Consider the following 24221-nt stretch of genomic DNA (forward strand, 5'->3'; position numbering starts at 1 on the left):
AGAGAGAGAGAGAGAGAGAGAGAGAGTACATGTGGCCTCCTCAGCTATACCCTACGTTGTAATAGAAAAGCCCTCTCTCTCTCTCTCTCTCTCTCTCTCTCTCTCTCTCTCTCTCCTCCCCCCCCACCCCCCCCCCCCCCCCCCCCCCCACAAAGGGGACGCTTTTCCTTATAGAAAGTTTCTACTTGTGGCCCTAGATTCAAGGCAACATTCTTGTAGTAAAGATATGGAAATGATGCGTTAAAAGCTACCTCCGGCAGTGGAACAAAACACCCCTTTATGGCAAGACCAGAGCTGGTCTTAGTGTCAGGCCCTCTTACACTTGGGAACTTGGAAATCTCTCATATTCGTCTGGAGTTGTATCGGAGTGTCATTCCAGTTGTTTAAGAGCATGGTCACACGAAACTCAGTTATCAATAATGTATAAGTGAGCCCTACTGTGCTTTGACTCAATTACTGAGCCTCCGCCATGGTCACGCGTATTCAGTTTTGTGAGAATAACCGGCTGCTTCTACAGGTGAGAAGCAAGAGCTGCAGGATAGTTGCCGGTGAGAGATAGAGAGAGAGAGGAGAGAGGGGGACTGAGGAAGAGAGAGAGAGTCCACGCACGCAACATAGATCTGCAACAACAGGCGCCGCGAGTGAAGCCAAGCAGGTGTCTCCACGTAAGCCTGCTTCCACGTTTTATTCACTTTAGTGTTTCTTAGTTCATGCTTCATTAAATGTCAACCCCGGTTACGTTGTGCAACTATGCCGATTTGTACCTCCACGTAAGCTTGCTTGCACGTAGTGTTTCTTTGTTCATGCTTATTAAATGTCAGCCCCGGTTACGTTGTGCAACTATGCCGAAATCGGCATAGTTGCAAAACACATGGCTTTAGAAGAACTGAGGAGGCTCAGCCTCAACACTATCTCACACGGGTCCACTCTTGTTTTGGGGAGCGCGGGCATCGTGGGCCGTTGATCTCACGTCGTGCCCGAATTTACCAGTTTCCCCGAATTTACTAAAGCCGCCCCGAATTTACACAACGACGGCCCGAATCATAAAACTCCTCCTTCTCCAATTGCTTTCAACGAGCACGCGCAAGTGAGGTGGTTAAGGTGATAGGCTTGCAAAGGTGGCGTCCAGGGTTCCCGAATTTACAAGTTTTGGTGCGTTCAAATTTACCTATTTTCCCGAATTTACAAAAGTCGCATCAGACGGCTCATATCACACCCGATCCCCTAAATGGGTGTGGGCCATTGATCCCATCGAGCTCATGCCCTTTCATCTTGCCCTTGCTCTACTCCAAGAGCCTAATGGTCTTTTCTGCCAAGCGCTTAAAGCTGCTGGAGGAGGCGAAGAAGCTGGAAATGCTTTCGAGCGTGTCGTGAGGTCGTTTCTGAAGAAAATTCCAATACAAGATCCACCACCGGATGATGTTCCTCTCAACCCTGCCCTTCTAAAGATTATAAGAAAGGCCCAAGCTACACAGAAGAGCGTGGAGACTCAGTGGAAGTCAAATCAGATTGAGAATGCAACAGGAGAAGGCAAGAAGGTTGAAAGTGCAACTGGAGATACTAATTTTCAAGCTTTGAAGACATATAGTGTTGATCTAGTAGAGCAAGCAGCTAAGCTTGATCCTGTGATTGGTCGGGATGAAGAAATACGCAGGGTTATCCGCATCTTGTCCAGGAGACAAAAACAACCCTGTGGTGATTGGTGAACCTGGAGTAGGAAAGACTGCTGTAGTAGAAGGCCTGGCTCAGAGGATTTTGAGAGGGGATGTCCCAATGCATGTTACAGTTCGCTTCGTAACACGGTTTCACCGGTTCTGGCTCTGCACATGCATTTGTGTAAGCTCTTGGTCTCTTGAGTTACATTGGTGTGAGCTTTTTCTCTGTTTTTTTGCTTAGTCTCTTGAGTTACATTTTCTTTTCGGTCTTAAGTGCCAGGAAGATTGTGGTTTTAAGATTTTTTTCTTACAATTCTGGGTGAGGAGTGGCAATAAACTACTAGCATTGACCTTACATAACGGCACCTGGTCATGCAAAAGTTGCTGAGGTTTTATGACAAGTTTTAATTTTTCCTTCGGTCACCATGTTTGTAGCAAAAGTGCATGCAAAGTGTTTGGTTCAAGAGGACTTGAGCATTTGCACATGTAGGGATATAATGAAATATGAAGTTTTAGAAGGTTATATTTGTGATAAACGTAGAACGTGTGATCCAAATTTTCAACTCTCCTAGGCCAAGTAGAATTTTCCTCAGTTTTAGCAGATTATGTACCTGGATTCAGTAGACATTCTTGTAAGGAAAAATCTATGCTAAATGTGGATATATGACGATGTTTGCAGTAATTTCTTGGATGTGAGGATCATAGCACTAGATATGGGAGCTTTAGTGGCAGGTGCAAAATACCATGGAGAGTTTGAGGAGCGGTTGAATACTGTTTCGAAAGAAGTTGAGGAAGCTGCAGGCAAGGTTATAGATGAGATTCATCTTGTTCTTGGTGCTGGTGAGTCAATTGCTCTTTATCTTGTTTTTTCATCTAATGTGATGATCAATGTGACGGGGAGAAGGCTTTTGTGCCTTTCATAGGCCGAACAGAAGGATCAATGGATGCTGCTAACCTGTTCAAACCAATGCTTGCCAAAGGCCTATTTCGATGCATTGGAGCGACAAATTTAGAGGAATATCAGAAGTATGTGGAGGAGAATGCTGCTTTTGAAAGGCGCTTCCAGCAAGTAAGTTGCAAGAACATAAATTTGTCCTATGCAAAGCTGCCAAAAGGTGATACAATTCTTTTTGTTGCTTCCATGAACTGGTACGTTTATGTGGCAGAACCAAGTGTTGCTGATATTATAAGCATACTTCAAGGATTAAAGGAGAAGTACGATGAACATTACGGTGTGCGGATCTTGGATAGAGCTCTGGTTGTTGCTGTTCAGCTGTCTGCCCGCTATATAACGTGCATCTCCATTTACTTGTCACCTTCTCAATAGGATTCCGGAAAAAATTAAGCCGTGCGTTACCACGTGCTGGTACAGGGTTGAGATCCTGCATGGGAATGCCGTGATGTAGGGGTTTTGAGTAGCTTTCATTTCTTTGTTTTATAAAGCAATCTGTAATATGTGCAGAAGCTTGAAGTGGCACTATCCTTGCAGCAAGATATCTTTCGGATAAAGCCATCGATTTGGTCAATTAGGCTGTGCAAATGTACATGTGCAACTTGACAGTATGCCTGAGGATCTGGATGCGGTTGAGTGCAAGCGAATGCAACTAGAGGTTGAGCTACATCAGTGTAACAGGGAACGGGTGGAACGCAGCCCTAACGTCCTGAAATGGTGTTCTGGACGAGTCCTGTTCCCAAATCAGAGTTGGGAACGGAACGCCGTTCCGGAACGGGCTGTAACCGGAGGGGGGGCGGAACATGCAAAAGTAGGCATCTGGGGGCAAAAAAGTAGGCATTTGAGGGGCTGTTTGGGGGACATATTTGGGGCAGCTTGAGGGCAAGTTTGGGGTTGTTTATGAGTTGATTTGGAACTAAGTTGGATGGAGGTAATTCAAGCCTTACTTTAGTTAACCGTTCAGAATCCCCGTTCCCATTCCGCCCCCCCTTTCACAAAACGGGAGCGTACACGAGCACTTAGAAATCTGAAAAATTATAATACTTTGCAAAAGGGAGAGAAGGGAGAAGATCGACACAATATTGGGGACCAGAAGACGGGCTGGTCCCCGCCCCCCCCGTTAAGAGTATTCTTTTATTCAGGGAGAATTTTTTTACAAGCACAAGAACCCGAGGAAACCCCTCCGTTCGGTAATCTTAGACCCGTAGGTCGTGCTTTCCCCGTAGAGGGCTTGGGCACAAGGCCGTTCCTTCCCGCAAGGGACTTAGGCACGAAGCCGTACTTTCTCGTAAGGGACTTAGGCGTGAAGCCGTACTTTCCCGTAAGGGACTTAGGCGTGAAGCCGTACTTCCCATGAAGGGCCTTCCCGTAAGACGGGAGATTCCTGCAAAACAAACCACACAGAGCAACAATTCTCAATGCGTATCAACACCTTGTACCTGTCGCTCCTTGCTCGGAGAATCGACCTCCGTACTCAGTCGTCACACGAACACTTGCAGTTTTTGTCGCCAGGCTCTGCTCGAGAATTCCCAGCGCTGGTGTTTTTCTGCTGCTTCCGGCGTGCTGAGAAACTGAACGTTGGCTGTCCTTTTATAAGCCCTGGCACCCGGCTGGAATAGCAGCCGAAAAGCGGAGCCTTGGCGCCCTAGAGAGAGGAGAGAGAGATCGTTGGGCTTGGCGCTTTTTAGAGAGAGGAGAGAGAGATCGCAGATTTCAGCTTGCTACGTAGCTATTAGCGTTGGCCTTTTTAGAGACTTGCTTTATTTTATTAATAAAGGGCTGGTCACTTAAAAGTGACCGGCCACTTTATAAAATAAAGTGTGAACCTGTTCAAACTTTAAAAACTCACTTAGTTAGTGAAAGCAATGCTACACAAACACATTCCAGGCGTCCCCGGGTGCAGGACACGACACAGATGCAATGCAGACACAGACTCCTAGCGGGAAAACATCTGTCCTCCCGCGATTGTTCTTGCTTTTCGTAAAAAGCTTCATTGAACCCATCTTTATTCTTGTGCTTGCGTTCTTACGCATATTTTCTTACTCAGTTCGGATTTCCTCCTTAGCCTACGGAATGCCCCCTTTCTGATGCACCCGTCACCCATCATGTGACGCATCAGGGGTACTCGTAACCCGGCTCTTTCCAACGAACTTACGGAAACTCCTTCGCGATGTTTACCGTCACCCATCAAATGACACATCAGAGTTGTCCGTTCTTGATGGCACTTCCTGTAGCTACAATCTTTTAACAGTTCTTAGTGTACACGATAAAATATCCTGAAAAAGAGATTTAATCATTAAAAATAAGAAAATAGTCCAATTAGCAACATCCCTCTGGCTTCTAAACAGTTGACCTCAACTGTAGTGCTTGGACATATACCTCCAGTATCTCGGGATAAGCTGCTAATTCCTCCTGCGTCATCCACTGAGCATCTAGATTCGAATAGTTCTTAAACTTAACCAAATACTTCCGTGTTATCTTTCCGGATTTGAGAGACCGCTCTTGATGACTTACTATCTCCTCCGGTTGGAGTATTTCTTCTGTTTCCTCAACCTCAGGAGGTTCCTCAGCGCTAGGCTGGCTCGGAGGCGGTCCTACATACGGCAGGAGTAAACTGACATGGAAAGCATTATGGATCTTCCAATTAGGCGGTAGCTCTAATTGGAAAGTGACATCATTCACTTGCTCAGTGATCTTAAACGGCCCATAGTAGCAGGTAGAAAGTTTTACCACCTTCCCCTTATGAGACACTTGTTTCTTATGTCTTGCCTTCTCAAACTTGAGTAAGACTAACTGTCCGACTGTTAAGTCTAGATTCCTTCTGTGCTTCTCTGCAGCTTTCTTACGCTTTTCCTGAGAGCGTAGAATAGCTCTCCTAACTTGCCCGTAGGCTGTGTCCAAATCCCGGACAAATTCATCCGCTGCAAAGATCTTATCCTTAGTTAAAAGGATGGGTGGAAGCAAAGGCTTACCATAGAGAATCTCAAAAGGTGCTTTCCCCGTCGATGAGTGTATGGTATTGTTATACGCATACTCGACAAGAGGCAAATATTTCTCCCAATCAGATTGCCGGTCTGACACATAAGCTTTTAACATATCCAATACTGTGGAATTGGCTATCTCACTTTGCCCGTCCATTTGAGGATGGTAGGCAGATGAAAAATTCAGCTTTGTACCAAGATTATCCATCAAGGCACGCCAAAAATTTCCTGTCATGCGAGGATCTCGATCACTCACAATAGACTTAGGCATTCCATGATGCTTAAAAATCTGTGTTAGGAAGACCCTAGCCATATGATCTGCTTTGATCATTTTCTTGACTGGTATAAAGTGTGCTTGCTTGCTAAACCTGTCCACAATGGTCCAAATCGCGTCATTTCCAGTCTGAGCTCTAGGGAGGTCCATGATGAAGTCCATGGCAATACTTTCCCAAGGTTCATTAGGCACAGGCAAAGGTTGTAGCAACCCAGGCGTCTTATGCCGATCATACTTCACTTTTTTGCAAACCAAACATTCCCTGACATACTTATCAATGTCTGCTTTAAGGCTAGGCCAAAAGAAATATCTTTCCATTGCTAAGGTTGTAGGGAGAATACCTCGATGACCCGCATAAGGCGAAGCGTGTGCTTCATCCATGATCTTCTTTCTTAATGGTTCCGCCACACATATAGCCTGATGGTGGTAGAGATAACCGTCCCGAATGGAATAGGGAAACTCATTCTCTCCACGATGTAGCTTTCCCCAAATGGTGGAGAAGTCTGGATCATTTGGATACGAATCCGGTAGTGCTTCTAATTCTTGGCGATACACCGAAGTGATAGCGTTCACCCTTGGCCGTCTAGACAGTGCATCTGCGACTACATTTTTACTCCCAGCCGTGTGAAGGATCTGGAAGTGAAACATAGACAAAAAGTTTGCCCATCTCATCGGCTTCTCAGATAGTTTCTTTTGCGTAAGAAAATACCGCAAACTCTGGTGATCAGTCTTGATCACAAAATCCGCTCCTAGAAGATAGTGCTTCGAGTTGGATAAGGCGTGAATCACAGCCATGAGTTCCTTTTCGTAGATTGATGCACGCAACTCTGCATCCTTAAGCCGTCTGCTCTCATAAGCCACTGCATGGCCTTCTTGGTTTAACAGTGCTCCGATGCAATCACCTGAAGCATCGCAGTGAACCTCAAATGGTTTCCTTAAGTCAGACACTATCAAAATAGGTCCATGGCTTAGCAAGTACTTGAGCCGATCAAAAGCTCCTTGTTGTCTCGATCCCCATCTGAAAGGAATCTTCTTCTTTGTCAAATCATGAAGTGGTCCTGCTACATGAGCAAATCCTCGGACAAACCTTCGATAATATGAACATAATCCCAGAAAGCTACGTACATCATGTACCGTAGTGGGAATAGGCCAATCTTCTACCACTCTGATCTTGGCAGGATCCATACTCACTTGATTGTGAGAGACTATATGGCCGAGATAGTGTATCTCAGAGAGAAAGAACTCGCTCTTCTTTGCATTCACATGCAACTCATGCTTTCGCAATTCTTGAAACACTAAGTCCAAGTGCTTCCGATGTTCCTCTTCTGACTTAGAGAAGATAAGTATGTCGTCAAAGAACACTCCCGTAAAAGCTCGATACGGGTTGAAAATGCGGTCCATCATGCGATTGAACGTCGCAGGAGCATTGGTCAAGCCGAAAGGCATTACCAAAAATTCATATAGTCCAAAGGTTGTGCGGAAAACAGTCTTATGGACATCCTCAAGGGCGATTCGTATTTGATGATACCCACTCTTTAAGTCTATGCGACTAAAGACACTTGCATCCTGCAACTTATCAAGTATATCATCAATCCGAGGGATCGGAAAGCGATTCTTGATTGTGATCTTGTTTAACGACCGATAGTCTATGCACATTCGAAACGTGCCATCTTTCTTCTGCACCAATAGAACTAGAGAGCAGTACGGTGAAGCACTTGGCCGTACTAACCCTTTCTCTAGAAGCTCGTTGACTTGCTTCAAAATTTCCTCTTGCTGAGCAAGACTTACCCGATAAGGGGGTTGATTGGGAGGCGAGCTACCCGGTATGAGATCTATGCGGTGATCTTCCGGGCGTACCGGAGGGAGTTCATCAGGGAGTGTTTCCGTGAGACAATCTTTGTGCTTTTCAATAAATTGAAGACGCTTAATTTCCAGACTAGAGAGAGAGTCCCTACTAGCTTTATCCTTTTCACGTGCAAAAATCAAGTAAGCAGAAACACACTTCTTCATTTCTTTCTTAATGGAGATATGGCTTATAATTGGAACTGCCAATCTCCTGCATCAGCTTGAATCTTTATTTTCTTACCCCCATGATCAAAAGTGAGGGTCTTTTCCACATAATCAAGAATAGGTGTCATGTGGAAGTGCCATGGCATACCCAAGATGATATCACATCCCTCGATGGGTGCCATCAAAAATGATTCGCGGTCCTTGTACTCACCAATCCGAAGATTGAGCTGTCCTTGCACGGGAGTTGCATTGGTTGTCAACCCCTCGAATGCCGATCCGGATGTAACCGGTGTGCCAAGTTGAGCCGGTGTGAGGCACAAACGTTCCGCAGTATCCAGGGAGATGAAGTTATCCGTGGATCCTGGATCATAAAGAATCAGTACTCACTAGTTGTTCAAAGACCCCCAGCCCTTCAGAAGTTGACGCTTCCCTTTCTCCATTTCTGTGTTTCCTTGAACATCTGGAATTGAGTTCGAGCTTGGTGGTGCGGGTTCCTTCCTTGCTTTCTCTTGCCTCGTAGAGGCTTGCTCTTGCCGTTGCTGCTTTAGCAGGCAGTCCGGTTTCATATGTCCTTTCTCGCCACAGTAGAAGCATCTTCCTTCCTCTCTGAAAGTTTGAAGTTGAGTAGGAGAAAGGTATTTAGTTCGCTTGCCAGTGCCCTCTTGCTTCTTAGAATGATCATCGTCTCTAGATGGAGGACGTTTTCTTCCTTGGCCCCCTTGGTCATCGTAGACCCCTCTTTGTCTTGCACGGTAAGTGCTATGCTCCATCTTTCTGGGCGTCCGAGTTGAGTGCAAATCCTCAGCAATGATTGCTGACTCCATCATCCTCTGAAGAGTATCATGCGGATACACCTTCATACTCTTTCGAAGCTGCGGTTGGAGACCCGCTTCGAACTTTCGTTTCTTTTCCTCGTCGGCAATCTTCATGAAGGGAGTGACCTTCAGAAGAACCGACCAATACTTGTCCACATAAGTCGTTACTCTTTCATGTTCCTTCTGGGCAAGCCAGTCCCATTCCTTCCGTATGTCTTGCTCGAAGTCAGGTGGAAGAAATTGTTCATAAAATTCAGATTTGAAGCTCTCCCAAGTTCTGGCCTGAGAACCTTCCAGAATCTTTGCTAACCACCAATTACTTGCCGTTTCCTTGAGGTGCATCCCCACATGGCGTAATTTGGATTTTTTCTGTGAAGTGCCCATTGGTAAAGGCGACTTTAAACTGTCTGATGAAGGACAGTGCTTTGGAGATGTCTCTCCGTCCGTTGTAAGTTTCGAACTTGATGTCCTTGTCGCCTGATTTGAAGACTCTCATGCGATGTTGAGACTGGCGACCATGCTTCTTGAATCGAGGCTTATCTTTAGGTTGATGTAGGGTAGTGGCAGTAGTAGTGGCTTCCTTCTTCTGACGAGATGATCGAGAAGTAGAAGTATAATCAGGAGAGTAAGATGGAGATGAGATAGAGATGTCCTTGCTCTCGTCTAGCAAAGAGAGCGCTTTTTCCTGGCCTTTCCTTGAAGTAGGCCGTTCATTCCGATCCGAAGATCCTTTGTGCACCTCGGCACGTTCTTCTTCTCTTGCCTCCTGTGGTCTCACGCCAACAGTGTTGTCTGGACACTTGGCTGCATCAGTTCCATTCGTTTTCTTCATTCCGCCCAAAAGCTTTTGGACGTCTGGCAACAGTAAGATTTGTTGCAACTCCGCAAGCTGAGCTTGCACTTGTTGAAGCTCCTCTTCAACGCTTCTCCCTTGGCTCGACATGGTTCTTCCCGTTCTTCCCTGAATCGTCCTTCTTTTCAGAGAAAGAGAGGAGTTCGAGCTCTGATACCACTGTCACAAAACGGGAGCGTACACGAGCACTTAGGAATCTGAGAAATTATAATACTTTGCAAAAGGGAGAGAAGGGAGAAGATCGACACAGTATTGGGGACCAGAAGATGGGCTGGTCCCTCCCCCCCCCGTTAAGAGTATTCTTTTATTCAGGGAGAATTCTTTTACAAGCACAAGAACCCGAGGAAACCCCTCCGTTCGGTAATCTTAGACCCGTAGGTCGTGCTTTCCCCGTAGAGGGCTTGGGCACAAGGCCGTTCCTTCCGGTAAGGGACTTAGGCACGAAGCCGTACTTTCTCGTAAGGGACTTAGGCGTGAAGCCGTACTTTCCCGTAAGGGACTAAGGCGTGAAGCCGTACTTCCCGTGAAGGGCCTTCCCGTAAGACGGGAGATTCCTGCAAAACAAACCACACAGAGCAACAATTCTCAATGCGTATCAACACCTTATACCTGTCGCTCCTTGCTCGGAGAATCGACCTCCGTACTCAGTCGTCACACGAACACTAGCAGTTTTTGTCGCCAGGCTCTGCTCGAGAATTCCCAGCGCTGGTGTTTTTCTGCTGCTTCCGGCGTGCTGAGAAAGTGAACGCTGGCTGTCCTTTTATAAGCCTTGGCACCCGGCGGGAATAGCAGCCGAAAAGCGGAGCCTTGGCGCCCTAGAGAGAGGAGAGAGAGAGATCGTTGGGCCTGGCTCTTTTTAGAGAGAGGAGAGAGAGAGATCGCAGATTTCAGCCTGCTGCGTAGCTATTAGCGCTGGCCTTTTTAGAGACTTGCTTTATTTTATTAATAAAGGGCTGGTCACTTAAAAGTGACCGGCCACTTTATAAAATAAAGTGTGAACCTGTTCAAACTTTAAAAACTGACTTAGTTAGTGAAAGCAATGCTACACAAACACATTCCAGGCGTCCCCGGGTGCAGGACACGACACAGATGCAATGCAGACACAGACTCCTCGCGGGAAAACATCTGTCCTCCCGCGATTGTTCCTGCTTTTCGTAAAAAGCTTCATTGAACCCATCTTTATTCTTGTGCTTGCGTTCTTACGCGTATTTTCTTACTCAGTTCGGATTTCCTCCTTAGCCTACGGAATGCCCCCTTTCTGATGCACCCGTCACCCATCATGTGACGCATCAGGGGCATTCGTAACCTGGCTCTTTCCAACGAACTTACGGAAACTCCTTCGCGATGTTTACCGTCACCCATCAAATGACACATCAGAGTTGTCCGTTCTTGATGGCACTTCCTGTAGCTACAATCTTTTAACAGTTCTTAGTACACAATAAAATATCCTAAAAAAGAGATTTAATCATTAAAAATAAGAAAATAGTCCAATTAGCAACAAACCCCCCCCCCCCCCCCTCCCTGTTCCCGTCTCGTTTCGTACTGTTCCCGTTCCGGGTAACTTTGAGCTACATGCCTTAGAGAAAGAGAAGGATAAAGCAAGCAAGGTGAGACTTGCTGAGGTAATGCAGTAGTACAGTGATATGAACTTATTCTGCCACTGAGTTGAGATAATGAATTAACGGGCTGTTTAAAATGGTGTAGGTGGGGAAGGAGCTGCAAGAATTGAAAGAAAAGCTTCAACCTCTGAGAATACAATATGAGAAGGAAAAGAGAAGACTTGATGAACTTAGGCGTCTCAAACAGAAAAAGGAGGAGATGCTGATCTATTTGCAGGAAGCAGAACACAGGATGGATCTAGCCAGGATTGCTGACTTGCAATATGGAGCTTTGCCAGAAATTGAAAATGCTATTCAAAGACTAGAGGCGGAGGTAAATGAAAATAGGATGTTGACTGAAACCGTTGGACCCGAGCAAATAGCAGAGGTGAGGTGCTCTTTGGACGCTTTTGTTTATTCAACACTTTTTGCTTAAGGAGAGCTGGGCTAAGTTGATGGCTTCTGCAGGTGGTGAGCCGCTGTACTGGGATACCAGTAAACAGGCTTGGGCAGAGGGACGAAGAACGCCTCATTAACTTGGTAGAGCAATTACATGAGCGTGTAGTTGGTAAAAAAGAAACTGTCCAAGCGGTCTTTGAAGCTATATTAAGGTCCCATGCTGGGCTGGGTAGACCTCAGCAACCAACTGGTTCCTTCATGTTTTTGGGACCTACAGGAGTTGGCAAATCAGAGCTGGCAAAAGCCCTGGCAGAACAATTGTTTGATAATGAGAATCAACTTTTTAGGATTGACATGTCTGAATACATGGAATCACGCTTTGTTGCTAGGCTTATTGGAGCTCCACCAGGGTAAGGAGAATGTAGCATGTGAATTGGGGGAGCATAGTGGCGAGCTACTTGCTGAACTACTTATGGTGAATGCAGCAGGTATGTAGGTCATGAGGAAGGGGGACAGTTAACTGAAGCGGTGCGCCGGCGCCCTTATAGTGTGGTCTTATGTGATGAAGTGGAGAAAGGGCACATGTCTGTTTTCATTGCACTGCTTCAAATCTTTGATGATGGTCGACTTACTGATGGTCAGGGACGGACAGTGAGTTTCTCCAACACTATGATCATTTTAACATCCGATTTAGGATCCGAACATCTGCTGGCTGGCTTAACTGGGAAATACAATATGGACGTGGCTCGAGAAAGGCTTTAAGCAGAGGTAGGTTGGCTGATGCGAAGTCTGGCACTCCTTAAAGAACTGTAGCAGATTGCGTGTTTATTCGTAGATGGTTAGAGCGCAGAGTTGTGACACAGTTTTCAGGCATGCTTATCAATGATGAGATAGATGAAAATTCTACTGTTATCATTGATGTTAAGCCAGGAACCAAAGTACTTTCTTTTCAAGCGCTGAAAACAGGCGGATTTGTGAACGAGGCGACGGGTCAGAAAGCTGACATTTTGAATAGTGTTCCCAACAATTCTGACTCTCAACCTCCCAAAAAGATGACAATTGAGGAGATTGATGATGATGATTATGATGAAATGGGGGACTAAATAGCTTTCGTTACACACACACTGCCTTTTTTTGCTTAAAAGTGGGCAGGATGGCTCGACTCTTGTGCAGGCGAGTGATGTCTTGATATTTTGACCTTGCATTTCTTCACAATGATTTTCAATTTTAGCAGCCAAGTTTTATGTGATTGGAAAGGTGGTCTGTTCTTCAACCTGATTGCTTGGTTCAAAATGCACATCACATTGGATTGTCTTTCCTACATTCTCGATTCAAAATGCATACCTTTCTTAAGTTAGAAAAACCACCTTTGTCAGCAATATCTGGAAGGTAAGGAACTGTCGCATATTTTATAATGACCTCTCTGTGGCTAGCTTCTTAGAGATTGTGCAAGAAAGTAAGGAGTTAATATGTGTGATAGGTAAAACGCAAAACACGGATGATTGGCTTAGGGTGTCCCTCGCCATCCGGTCGAGCCTTGCCGTGTAAAGGATTGGACGTTTGGTAATAGTACATTATTGATGCAATCATCTGCCCCTCAAGGCTCGGCATGAGCTTGAGGCTGATTTGTATGTTTCTTGGTGCCTTTTTTTTTTGCAAAACTCACCTTTGGCAAGCCCTAGAGAGGGAAAGCTTGGAATTTTTCGAAGGGCGCTCTTTTCTAAGTTAGAAAAACTTTTCTGGCAAGCCCTATAGTTTTTTCTAAGAGTGCTTGAAAGCAAAACCTAGGTTTAGTGCAATACCCTTTTTTTTTCCCAGAACTCACAATTGTGAGTAGTAGATAAATTATAAATCCAAAAAATTTACATCATAAACCATGCTCAAACGAGCCATGCATGGCGTCATCAATCCAACACTGATTATTAGGCTAACAAGGGAGCCACCCTGACCGCATGAAACCGACTACAGTATACGGACCGCATACATGGGCTGAGAAGGAAGCCACCCTCGCAAGAAGAAAGAGAAACTTGATCAGGCGCTACCAAAGCCCCAACCTGTGCCACTGGAAGGGACCCACCCAAGCAGGACAATCGAGAGAACCATAAAGCCGAAAGAGGCGGGGCCCATCCACCATGAGCTGACAGTGCCACCGGTAGAGAGCCAAGCTGCCACCTCCGCTCCGCACCCCGGCCGACCCAAGGGCACAAGCATAGGTCGTCAAAGATTCCCAAGGGGTGGGAGGGACGACCACTCCCATGAAGCAAAAAATTGAGAGGGAGGTCGCGAAATGCAGAACCGAGCTAGGTGTGGCTGTAGGACCCTCCCCTCGAGGGAATCCCAGCCCCTCAGACCCTCGGTTTTTTCATTGACCAGTCTGCAGATCAACCCGAGCTTGAGAGACGACGCCCTACCGCAGGCTACCTTGAGTGCCTCCCAAGTCGCGCAGTCTCGCAGGTTGCGAAACCCTAACACCGAGCCCCTCCACAACATGCAATTCTCTACAAAGCTCACCCAACTCATGGCCATTCACTCTTGATTGTTAGTAACTCTCTCCGGCAAGTCTTTGAAGAAGGACATCATGCTGGTAGGGTTTTCCCGCTTCCTCTTCTTTCATTGATCTTTGGCAGAGGGTAGAGCATGTGATGGGGAGCAGAGATTAATTGCTAGGTGCAGCGGAATGAATGTTGTATTTTCTCAAGATGAGTGATCTATATTTGCTCAAGGTTTCTTTTAGTTCTTATGGAAGGTAAAGCCTTCCGTTGTTTATGGAGAGTGTTGTGATCACGAACAAAGTGGATGGATATTGTGCGTGCAAGTGTATGAGACTGAGAGAAAGAGAGAAGAGAGATACGACACCAGAGACGTTGTAAAACCCTCCTCCGAAGGCCCCACTTTCGTCGGCAAGAGTGGTCTACTATTGATTGCACAAAGTGGTACAATGACGATGCATGGAAACTGATGCAACTTGGGACTATGTCGGTGACGACGACGATGACCTTAGGGTTGAAATCTGCGGTCTTCTATCTGCTGTACATAAAAACGCTATGGCTGAAAATCTGGGACTGTTTTGGGTGGCTGAAAAACGTTGTTTTGGCTGTGTTTTTGAGGGCTGAAAAATGACGATCTTCTGCAAGTCGCTAGGGCTGGATCTGCTGATGTTCCTAAGGCTGAAAAAGCTGGTCCATCTGTTGCAACAAGGCTGAAAATGGAAAACGCTGGGGCTGCTTGTAGCGTTAGTAAAAACGTTGGCCTATCTGGTACTGTGGCGATGAAGGAAATCTGAAAACGCTAGGGGTCTAGGACTGCAAGGCTGAAATCGCCAAGGCTTGAGGGAGGTGCTGATGAAGACCAAAAACGCTAGGTTGATGGGAGAGGGAAAACGCCAAGGTTGATGGTGCTTGGGGGGTTCTTGTTGAGAAGATGCCTGTTGAGCGGGAAGCTCCTGTTGCCTCTTCTGCCATTTAGTGCTAACTTGGGTTTGCTTATATATTTTCTTAGCAAAATTGCCCTACCTACTTTTGTTGGAAAGTCACTTAAATTAATAAGTGAAAAATGTCAAAAATAGGGAAAATAGGCTAAATGCACTGGAAAAATCCCCTAACTGATTCTAATGGATTCTGATGGATATACTGATGATCATGCTGTGTGCAACCAGAGGATATGCATCTATGCTAAGTGATTGGGCATGCACGGTCTACGAATAGACTCACAAAAGTGCCAGATCACTTCTAATCTGGACTGACTGGACTGACTAAACCCTGATCATGCTGTAGCTTGTCCACGGATACATAGGGTTGGATGTGTCACGTGATATCCCCTCCTTTTCAAAGTGAGGTACTAGTACCGAACTGTATGGCGTCGAGGGAGATCGCCAATAGCATCCAGAATCCTGGAAGGGACTCTTCGCCGGCCCACTCTGATGTGTGGGTCGTGCGGTACTTGAACTTCATAAAGGTTTGCAACGCTTGCTTCTTTGGGCCGCGCCGAAAGCGACACAGTCTTTTGAGTCTCCTTCAATGCTTCCACTTCTTCTATGGACGTAGGTCCACCTTCTTCAAGAATCTCCATGGCTGAAAATTCCTGAAACCATTTCCAACACAAAACCATGAACATACCTATTCCATGTAAAGTGAGTGAAAAAAATATTGTCTTCGCTAAAGACTGTGTATGCAATGTAGATGAACATAGAGACGGAGTGACAACCCTTTCATCAAACACATGCAAACAATGAGATCGAATCTTTCTCTTATGATCTAAAGCAATCAACTGTGGCAATTCACAATGGAAATGCCCATGCTTGGTGCTCATACTTTCATGTGCTCTTTCTACAACTGTGTCGTGCCAAGGAAGAGACATGGAATGTGACTTCCTTACATACATACTTTTCAACTTTTCATGAGGAATCCGCATACATTCGTGCTCATCCATGAGAGAAACGTGTTCAACATACAATATGTTATGCCTAGGAAAAGGGATCACGTAACGATGCTGGCTAAAATATAGGAAACGATCACGAATGAAACACTCGAACAATGCGTGCGTATCAATCATGCGAACATATAATACTTCTTGTGAGGGTTCTTGAGACCTAGGCTCGAGAGCCAAGATCGGTTCTTCGTGACTAATCGAATCTGCGACGAGGTTAGCGTTGCTAGAAAAAGCATCAACTAACACATCATCCTGGTGAACAATCACATCTTCTTCATGCAACTCATCATGCTTGAGAGAAATCACATCTTGATCATGCAAATCATCATGCTTATCTTTAGCATCCAAAGCATCATGCTTATCATTGTCAATCAAATCATTATGCTGCTCACAATCATGCAAATCCCATGTGTCATGCTTTGGAGAAAAAGAGACTGAGAGAGTCTCCTTCTCATGAATCCGTTCAGGCTTGTCCTGCATATTAGCAATGAGAGGTGGAGAATGAACAATGTCCTCCCCATGAATGACAATGGGAGAATCACTTTTGGCATTGAGAGTGAAGATATTAGCCTCCCAATCAATGAGAGTGTTATTATCACGAAACCATCGAATGCCCAAAATCATATCACATCCTGAGAGAGAGAGAGAAACAACAAATCTTCTAGTGAAGGCCGCTTGTGGAATTGCAAACAACACATCAAGGCACTCCTCCGTGATGAGAGCGTCCATACCGGGAAGAAAGCCAGAGACCTTCATAGGAGATCTCGGACTAACTTTGAGGCGGGCTCTCTCAACAAGAGAGGGACTGATCACATCATGCATACTACCTGGGTCAAACAATATGACAAAACGCTACCCCGACGTACGACCATAACATTTAATGAGAGAATCATCAATGGGAAGGTCATGAGAAACTTGGGGCGCACTCGTGCTATCAGTAATTGCATGACAGAGAAAGTGGGTTCTGTGGATTCTGTGGATTCTTTAGATTCATTCGATTCGAGCTTAGGACATGTTCTTTTTATGTGACCCTTAATGTGACAATGAAAACAACGACCTTCCTTAGAATAAGTGCTTTGCTCTTTCGACGTGATGTATCCTCCTACAATTCCTTGTGCTACCTTTTCATATGGAGTAAGCTTAGGTTTAGCAATTGTGTTAGCCTTACCCTTAGATTCATTGGAAGAATTCTTTTCTGAGAGATTGTTGGAAGATTGGTTAGAAGAGTTACCATTCTTACCGTACTGAGGGTTCTGAGAAGTCTGCGAGATACTTGTGGGAGTCTTGTTCTCCTTAGGCTTTCCCTTATTGTGCTTCATCTCTTGTGCGAGAGCAATCGCTACCGCCTAGATCGATTGGATCGGATACCTCGACATCGAACTTGCTATACTCGTCCAATCCAAAAAGGAATGCCTCTTTGCGTTCATCATCCGACTTGCGCAATTGGGTACCTAGCTGCAAAACACGATTAGAGAAAGACATAACCGGCATACCATTTTGCTTGAGAGTGCGCCAATCGTCCTTCAATTGTGCGAGGTACTGAGGTGGCATAAACCCCGCCTTGAGCTTGTCTTGGAAATCAGCCCAATTGAAAGAAAGAAGGGCCTGAATTCGTCGGCTTCCTCTAGGTGCGCGGCCAGGTGTGTCTCTTGCCATGCGTGGTACCAATTGATGGCATCACCGGCAAGGTACATAGCTCCTGTCAAAACTTTGCTATTTCCTGTCTTCTTAGTTGTCGCAAAATAAGCATTAAATTGATGCAACTAAGAATGAATAACCGTAGCATCCATCTTACCGTCATACTTACTGAAAGCCAACTTCTCTTTGACTGGATGGTTGGAATTCGCGTCGTGGGTTGCGCCATTTGAGGAACTCCCACGATCTTTGGGTGGTTCGGTCTTCGAGGCTAGCACTTGTCGAAGCAATTCTTGAGTGCGTAGTTCTCGTTGAGCTTCACGCTCGATCTCTAAAGACACTCTTTGAGCTGCACGCTAGGCCTCAAAGATCGCGCTTCGTGTTGCCTCTTCCTTGCCTCCATAGGGTTGGGTACACTTGGTGGCGTAGATGACGAAGGGGGAGAGTCGAAAAAATCTCCTGGTGGGGAAAATTCTGTCACCTCTCCCATGCTCATCACTTGTATGTGAAGTATCCATTCCGCTTGGGGTCACGACCATGCACTATGATCTTTGGTCCTTAAGTCCACGAGGAACTTGGGTTCTTGAGGGTCTTGAGGTTCTTGGATTCTTGAGGATCTTGAAGTTCTTGAGGTTTTCTTTCGCTTGCAAACCGTGTTTGAGAAGGATCTTGTCTTCACCTGAGTTCTACTCCTTTTTGTGGACGCACCCCTTGGCGGCCTTGCGCTCGCACCGAGGTTGATTTTCCCACCTCACGTCGATTGGCCGGCCGCTAAGTGCACGGTCCGTTCTCAATGAGTGAAAAGAGACACAAGGGGAGGCTAGACAAGCCCTTCTTTCTTGGGATTCCTATCACTCTTCAAAAACACGATTAGGAATCGACACGCCCAAGCGAACTTGGGTTCGTGTGACCGCAACAAGCAAAAAAAATTCTTGGGATTCTTGTGGTTCTTTCCTTGCGTGATACAGAACACTGCCAAAGCTCTGATACCAATGTTAGGTGCAGCGGAATGAATGTTGTATTTTCTCAAGATGAGTGATCTATATTTGCTCAAGGTTCCTTTTAGTTCTTATGGAAGAAAAGCCTTCCGTTCTTTATGGAGAGTGTTGTGATCACGAACAAAGTGGATAGATATTGTGCGTGCAAGTGTATGAGACTGAGAGAAAGAGAGAAGAGAGATACGACACCAGAGACGTTGTAAAACCCTCCTCCGAAGGCCCCACTCTCGTCGGCGAGAGTGGTCTACTATTGATTGCACAAAGTGGTACAATGACGATGCATGGAAACTGATGCAACTTGGGACTATGTCGGTGACGACGACGACCTTAGGGCTGAAATCTGCGGTCATCTATCTGCTGTCCATAAAAACGCTATGGCTGAAAATCTGGGACTGTTTTGGGTGGCTGAAAAACGTTGTTTTGGCTGCGTTTTTTGAGGGCTGAAAATGACGATCTTCTACAAGTCGCTAGGGCTGAATCTGCTGCTGTTCCTAAGGCTGAAAACGCTTGTCCATCTGCTGCAACAAGGTTGAAAATGGAAAACGCTGGGGTTGTCTGTAGCGTTAGTAAAAACGCTGGCCTATCTAGTACCGTGGCGATGAAGGAAAACTTGAAACGCTAGGGGTCTAGGATTGCTGGCGAGGACTGCAAGGTTGAAATCACCAAGGCTTGAGGGAGGTGCTGATGAAGACCAAAAACGCTAGGTTGATGGGAGAGGGAAAACGCCAAGGTTGATGGTGCTTGGGGGGTTCTTGTTGAGAAGATGCCTGTTGAGCGGGAAGCTCCTGTTGCCTCTTCTGCCATTTAGTGCTAACTTGGGTTTGCTTATATATTTTCTTAGCAAAATTGCCCTACCTACTTTTGTTGGAAAGTCACTTAAATTAATAAGTGAAAAATGTCAAAAATAGGGAAAATAGGCTAAATGCACTGGAAAAATCCCCTAACTGTTCTAATGGATTCTGATGGGAATATTGATGATCATGTTGTGTGCAACCAGAGGATATGCATCTATGCTAATTGACAGGGCATGCGCGGTCTACGAATAGACTCACAAAAGTGCAAGATCACTTCTAATCTGGACTGACTGGACTGACTAAACCCTGATCATGCTGTAGCTCGTCCACGGACATATAGGTGGGATGTGTCACGTGACATTAACCCTCTCCACCAAGCCTTCAAAGAAGACCATTGTGCTTATTTCTCTGATTTGTGGCAAGGGGCAGAGCATGTGATAGATTATGTAGTGGACTAGAGTGAGGCTTTGAGCTTAATTTACACATTCTCCGTATTGTCTCCGTTCTTGTTGGTGCATCGTCCACATCAACAATGGCCTTGTCCTCATCATCCTTGTCATTGTCGGAGGAAGAGCTATATTGAGGTAAGAAACGAAGAGTTGTATCGATGTTTGCTCAAGATGCGGTGGGCAATACGTTAAACTCGAACTAGGGAGCTGAAAAGCGGAGGTTTCACATGTATTCTCAAACTTCTCCTTACACTTCTTGGCACTCTTCTTGTAGCCCAACTCTACAGGCTTTCTACACCAACATACTTCCATTATTTGCAGTTGTAAATTCTTGACGAACGCAACTATGCTATTGGTCCACAATGAAATTAGTGCATACGACAGATCCACATTCAAGGAATAAGACTTCTACATGATGCTGGCTAGGTTCAATGTAGGATCTTGTAACGAACTTGGACACTCCAAGATCTACCACGACAACACCAAATAACCACTTCAAAACAATTCACAGTTCACAATTGATTCGACAGGCGGAGTTCCGTGCCTAGAGATATTGGCCCCAAAGACTGGCGCCCCTTTCCATATTGCTTTTTGTATTAATCTGAGTTCAAAGTACAAGAGTGCGGTTGGGTCTCACTCTCAGAATCTGCGTCCATATGCTTTGAGAAGTGAGAGACCAACTTCACTTATAAAGATAAAGAGTTACAAGGGATGCCAAAAGCAGAGCCTCAAAAGCTTAAAATCAAAAGCCTTGATAAAAATAAAGCAAGGACTCTTTGTTTCTTTCTCAAGCTTTAAGAAAGCAGAAAGCTTCTCTCTTGCTGCCTTAAGGGAAAATAAAGTGTCGCCCAAAAAGCTGCCAGGCTGCCACAAACATCCGCTGCAACTTACGCCGCAAATCGCGAGATGCTGTACGGCATGCCACGTGTCTTGCTTTTCTGCAATTCTCGGGGCTGACAGCCATGTCAACATTTTTGCCCGCCACAGGGGTGTGTGTGTGTGTGCACTGGGCAGCCACGTCATCAATTTGTGACATACCCCCCTCTTGAAAGCATTGTAATCGCTCTCGATTACGCTTGCAAAATAGACAGAAGCCATAAACCGTCTTAGCAGACACTGACTGTTAGTACCTACGTACTAGGAACGCACATCTAGCACATGTATCAATCGACAGTCACATCACATGACATCACAGGACATCACTAGACATCACTGGACATCACATGACATTCAATATTCATTCGGTAGCCAATCGCATCTAGATCTGGTCGGGACCTCATAGATGTCAGATTGACTAACCCCTATTGCAACCATGTCTATTCGAGATCAATTAGACCAAAATGCTGCAGTCATTTCGTCTATCAGTGCCTGCACTTAAAAACAAGTCAAGAACAAATCAGTTTTATATTTAGGAATTCCATTTCATAAAGTCATACAGTAGAATATTGTCAGCTCTGAAGCTCAAAGAGACATCAGTGACTCACTATCAAAATCGAGGCATTTGTTGACAAAGGAGCGGAGTAACTCTCCTCTTGTGCATCCCACTACACTAGATCTCCGGCCAAGCTGAATTCTGGGTTCCATTTGAAGTAGACTATGCTAAATCAAAAGCTTCGAGGTAAAGTTTCACAATCTGAGGAGTATCTGCTAGGTCCTCCTCCTCCATCCACTTCGCATCCAATGCAGGATAGTTCTTGAACTTAACCAAGAACCGCCTTCGGACTTTACCTTTATTGTTTGTATCCTTATGTGCCAAAATCTGTTCAGGAACAAGGATATCCTCGTTTGCTTCCACTTTGGGTTGCTCATCAGGCTCCCCATCATCAGGCACATCACCTTTAAAAGGTCTCGAGAGACTCACATGGAATGCATTGTGAATCCTCCAAGTGTCAGGCAGTTTCAGTCGGAAGGAGGCATCATTGATCTTTTTAGAGATCTGGAAAGGTCCGTAGTATCGCATACTAAGCTTTGGAAAAAGCCTCTCCCTTCCCTTCTTCTTTCTTAGGCGTGCCTTCTCAAAACGTAAGAGCACCCAATCATCCTCCTTCAATTTCAAATCGCGATGATGGCGATCCGCTGCCTTTTTCTTTCGTTCTTGAGACTTCTGCAAAGCCTCGCGGACCTTGGCAAAAGCCGTGTCTAAGTCGCACGTATACTCATCCGCTTCAAAAATCTTATCTTTCGTGCTTAGGAAGGGTGGAACCCTCGTAGCACCTTCAACAATCTCAAATGGCGCCTTCCTCGTCGAAGAGTGTATTGTGTTATTGTAGGCAAATTCCACCAAAGGTAGATACTTTTCCCATTGAGTCTTCTAATCCGAGATATAAGACTTCAATAAATCTAAAACCATTGAATTGGCAATCTCAGATTGCTCGTCAGTCTGAGGGTGGAAAGATGACGAGAACTTTCTTCACTGGAATGAAATGAGCTTGCTTGCTAAATTGTTAATAACGGTCCAGATACCATCGTGACCACTCTGTGTTCTCGGGAGATCAAAAATGAAATCCATTGCAATACTTTCCCAGGGTCGGGTGGATATGGGCAAAGGCTGTAACAATCCCTATGCCTTATGCCTGTCAAACTTGACCTTCTGGCATACCAAGCAACTGCGCACAAAGGAAGTATCTCTCTACCCCTTTCATGGTGGTAGCGATGCCGCGATGACCCGTAAAAGACGGACAGTGACATTCAGTCATAACCTTTTCCCTCAACGGCTGTGTAACGCACAACATGGTTTTTCTCATCAAGTAGCCATCCTGAATGGAATATCCCGCTACTGTCTTCCCATCTCGTATCCGTGTGAAAACGTCTGCAAAATCTGTATCTGTGGCATATTGGTCGACCATATCCTCGAAGCTCCTATGATGTATCGTGGAAATAGCCAGAACCAACGGCTTCCAAGACATAGCATCTGCCACCACATTCTTCTGTCCCTGAACATGGACAATCTGGAAGTGAAACTATGACAAGATGTTCGCCCACCACATCTGCTTTTCCGGTAGGTGCTTCTGTGACAAGAAGTAACGCAAACTCTGATGGTTTGTAAAGACAGTAAAATCCGCTCCGAGTAGGTAGTGCTGCCACTGAGTAAGAGCATGGATAATCGCCAAAAGCTCTTTCTCATAAATCTGTGCTGTCATTTCCGGCCTTGAGAACAATCGGCTCTCGTAAGCAATGACATGGCCTTCTTGAATTAAGACTGCACCCAAACTACGACAACAAGTATCACAATATACTTCAAAAGACTTCTGCAAGTCCGGCAGAGTCAAAACTGGTCCCGTAGTCAATTTCTCTTTCAATGTCTGAAAGGCAGTCACCTCTGTGGGTCCCCATGAGAAAGGGACTCCTTTCTGTGTCAAGATATGCAAAGGAGAAGCAACCTCTTCAAACTTTCGAATGAACCGCCTGTAGTACGAACACAGTCCCAAGAAGCTTCTAACTTCATGGACATTCTTTAAATCGGGCCAATCACGGATAGTCTCTATCTTGGCCGGATCCATTTGCACTCCTGCTGCTGACACAATGTGTCCCAAAAAGTGTATCTCTGGTAGGAAAAATTTACTTTTCTTTGCATTAACCACTAACTTGTGATCTTGTAATGCCTGAAAGACCTGAAGCAGATGATCTCTATGTTCTGCCTCATTCTTGGAGAAAACAATGATATCGTCGAAGAAAGTGTCAACAAATAGCCTGTACTCTCGAAAAATCCTATCCATCATCCGGTTAAATGTTGCAGGAGCATTGGTTAAGCCAAAAGGCATCACCAAAAACTCAAATAACCCAAAAGTCGTCCGAAATGCTGTCTTGTAGACGTCTCCCGACGCGATTCTGATCTGATGATATCCACTTTTCAAATCAATCCTGCTAAAGCACGAGGATCCCTGTAATCTGTCGAGTATATCATCAATTCTAGGAATCGGAAATCTGTTCTTGATGGTGATTTTGTTGAGAGCTCTATGATCGATGCACATTCTCGAAGATCCGTCTTTCTTCAAAACCAACAACACTGGAGAGCAGTACGATGAAGTATTGGGCTGGACAAGACCCTTTTTGAAGAGGTCTTTCACTTGGTTCATAATCTCTTTATTCTGTGCTCGGCTCACACGGTTCGGTGGCCGGTTCGGTGGTGTGCTTCCAGGTATCAGATCAATGGTATGATCTTCAGGACGAGCAGGTGGTAACTTGCTTGGTAGGCCCTCTGATAAGCAATCGGCGTGAGAGTGGAGAAAATCTTGGCGTTCTTTGTCAAGTTTAGACATATTTGTCCTATTCTCATCACTCAACTCTTTCATAAAGATCGAGTAAACAAACAGACTGGATTTCATTAATTTTGAAATGGCCGAAGCCGATACAATAGGTACAGACTCGCCCTTCAGTTTA

At 45.4% G+C, this 24221-nt stretch overlaps 1 pseudogene across 1 annotated transcript; it reads left to right on the forward strand.

Annotated features, from left to right (window-relative positions):
• The first annotated feature begins 1223 nt into the window (after window positions 1–1223).
• On the forward strand, window positions 1224–12770 carry LOC147466201 (chaperone protein ClpB1-like; annotated as a pseudogene). Its single transcript, XR_015189756.1, has 6 exons — window positions 1224–1775; window positions 2335–2495; window positions 2579–2724; window positions 11245–11526; window positions 11607–11947; window positions 12026–12770. The product of XR_015189756.1 is annotated as a chaperone protein ClpB1-like (transcript).
• Window positions 12771–24221: the final 11451 nt, after the last annotated feature.

Source organism: Adiantum capillus-veneris, chromosome 1 (assembly GCF_014529385.1).
Source record: "Adiantum capillus-veneris isolate H3 chromosome 1, ASM1452938v2, whole genome shotgun sequence".
Lineage (NCBI taxonomy): Eukaryota > Viridiplantae > Streptophyta > Polypodiopsida > Polypodiales > Pteridaceae > Adiantum > Adiantum capillus-veneris.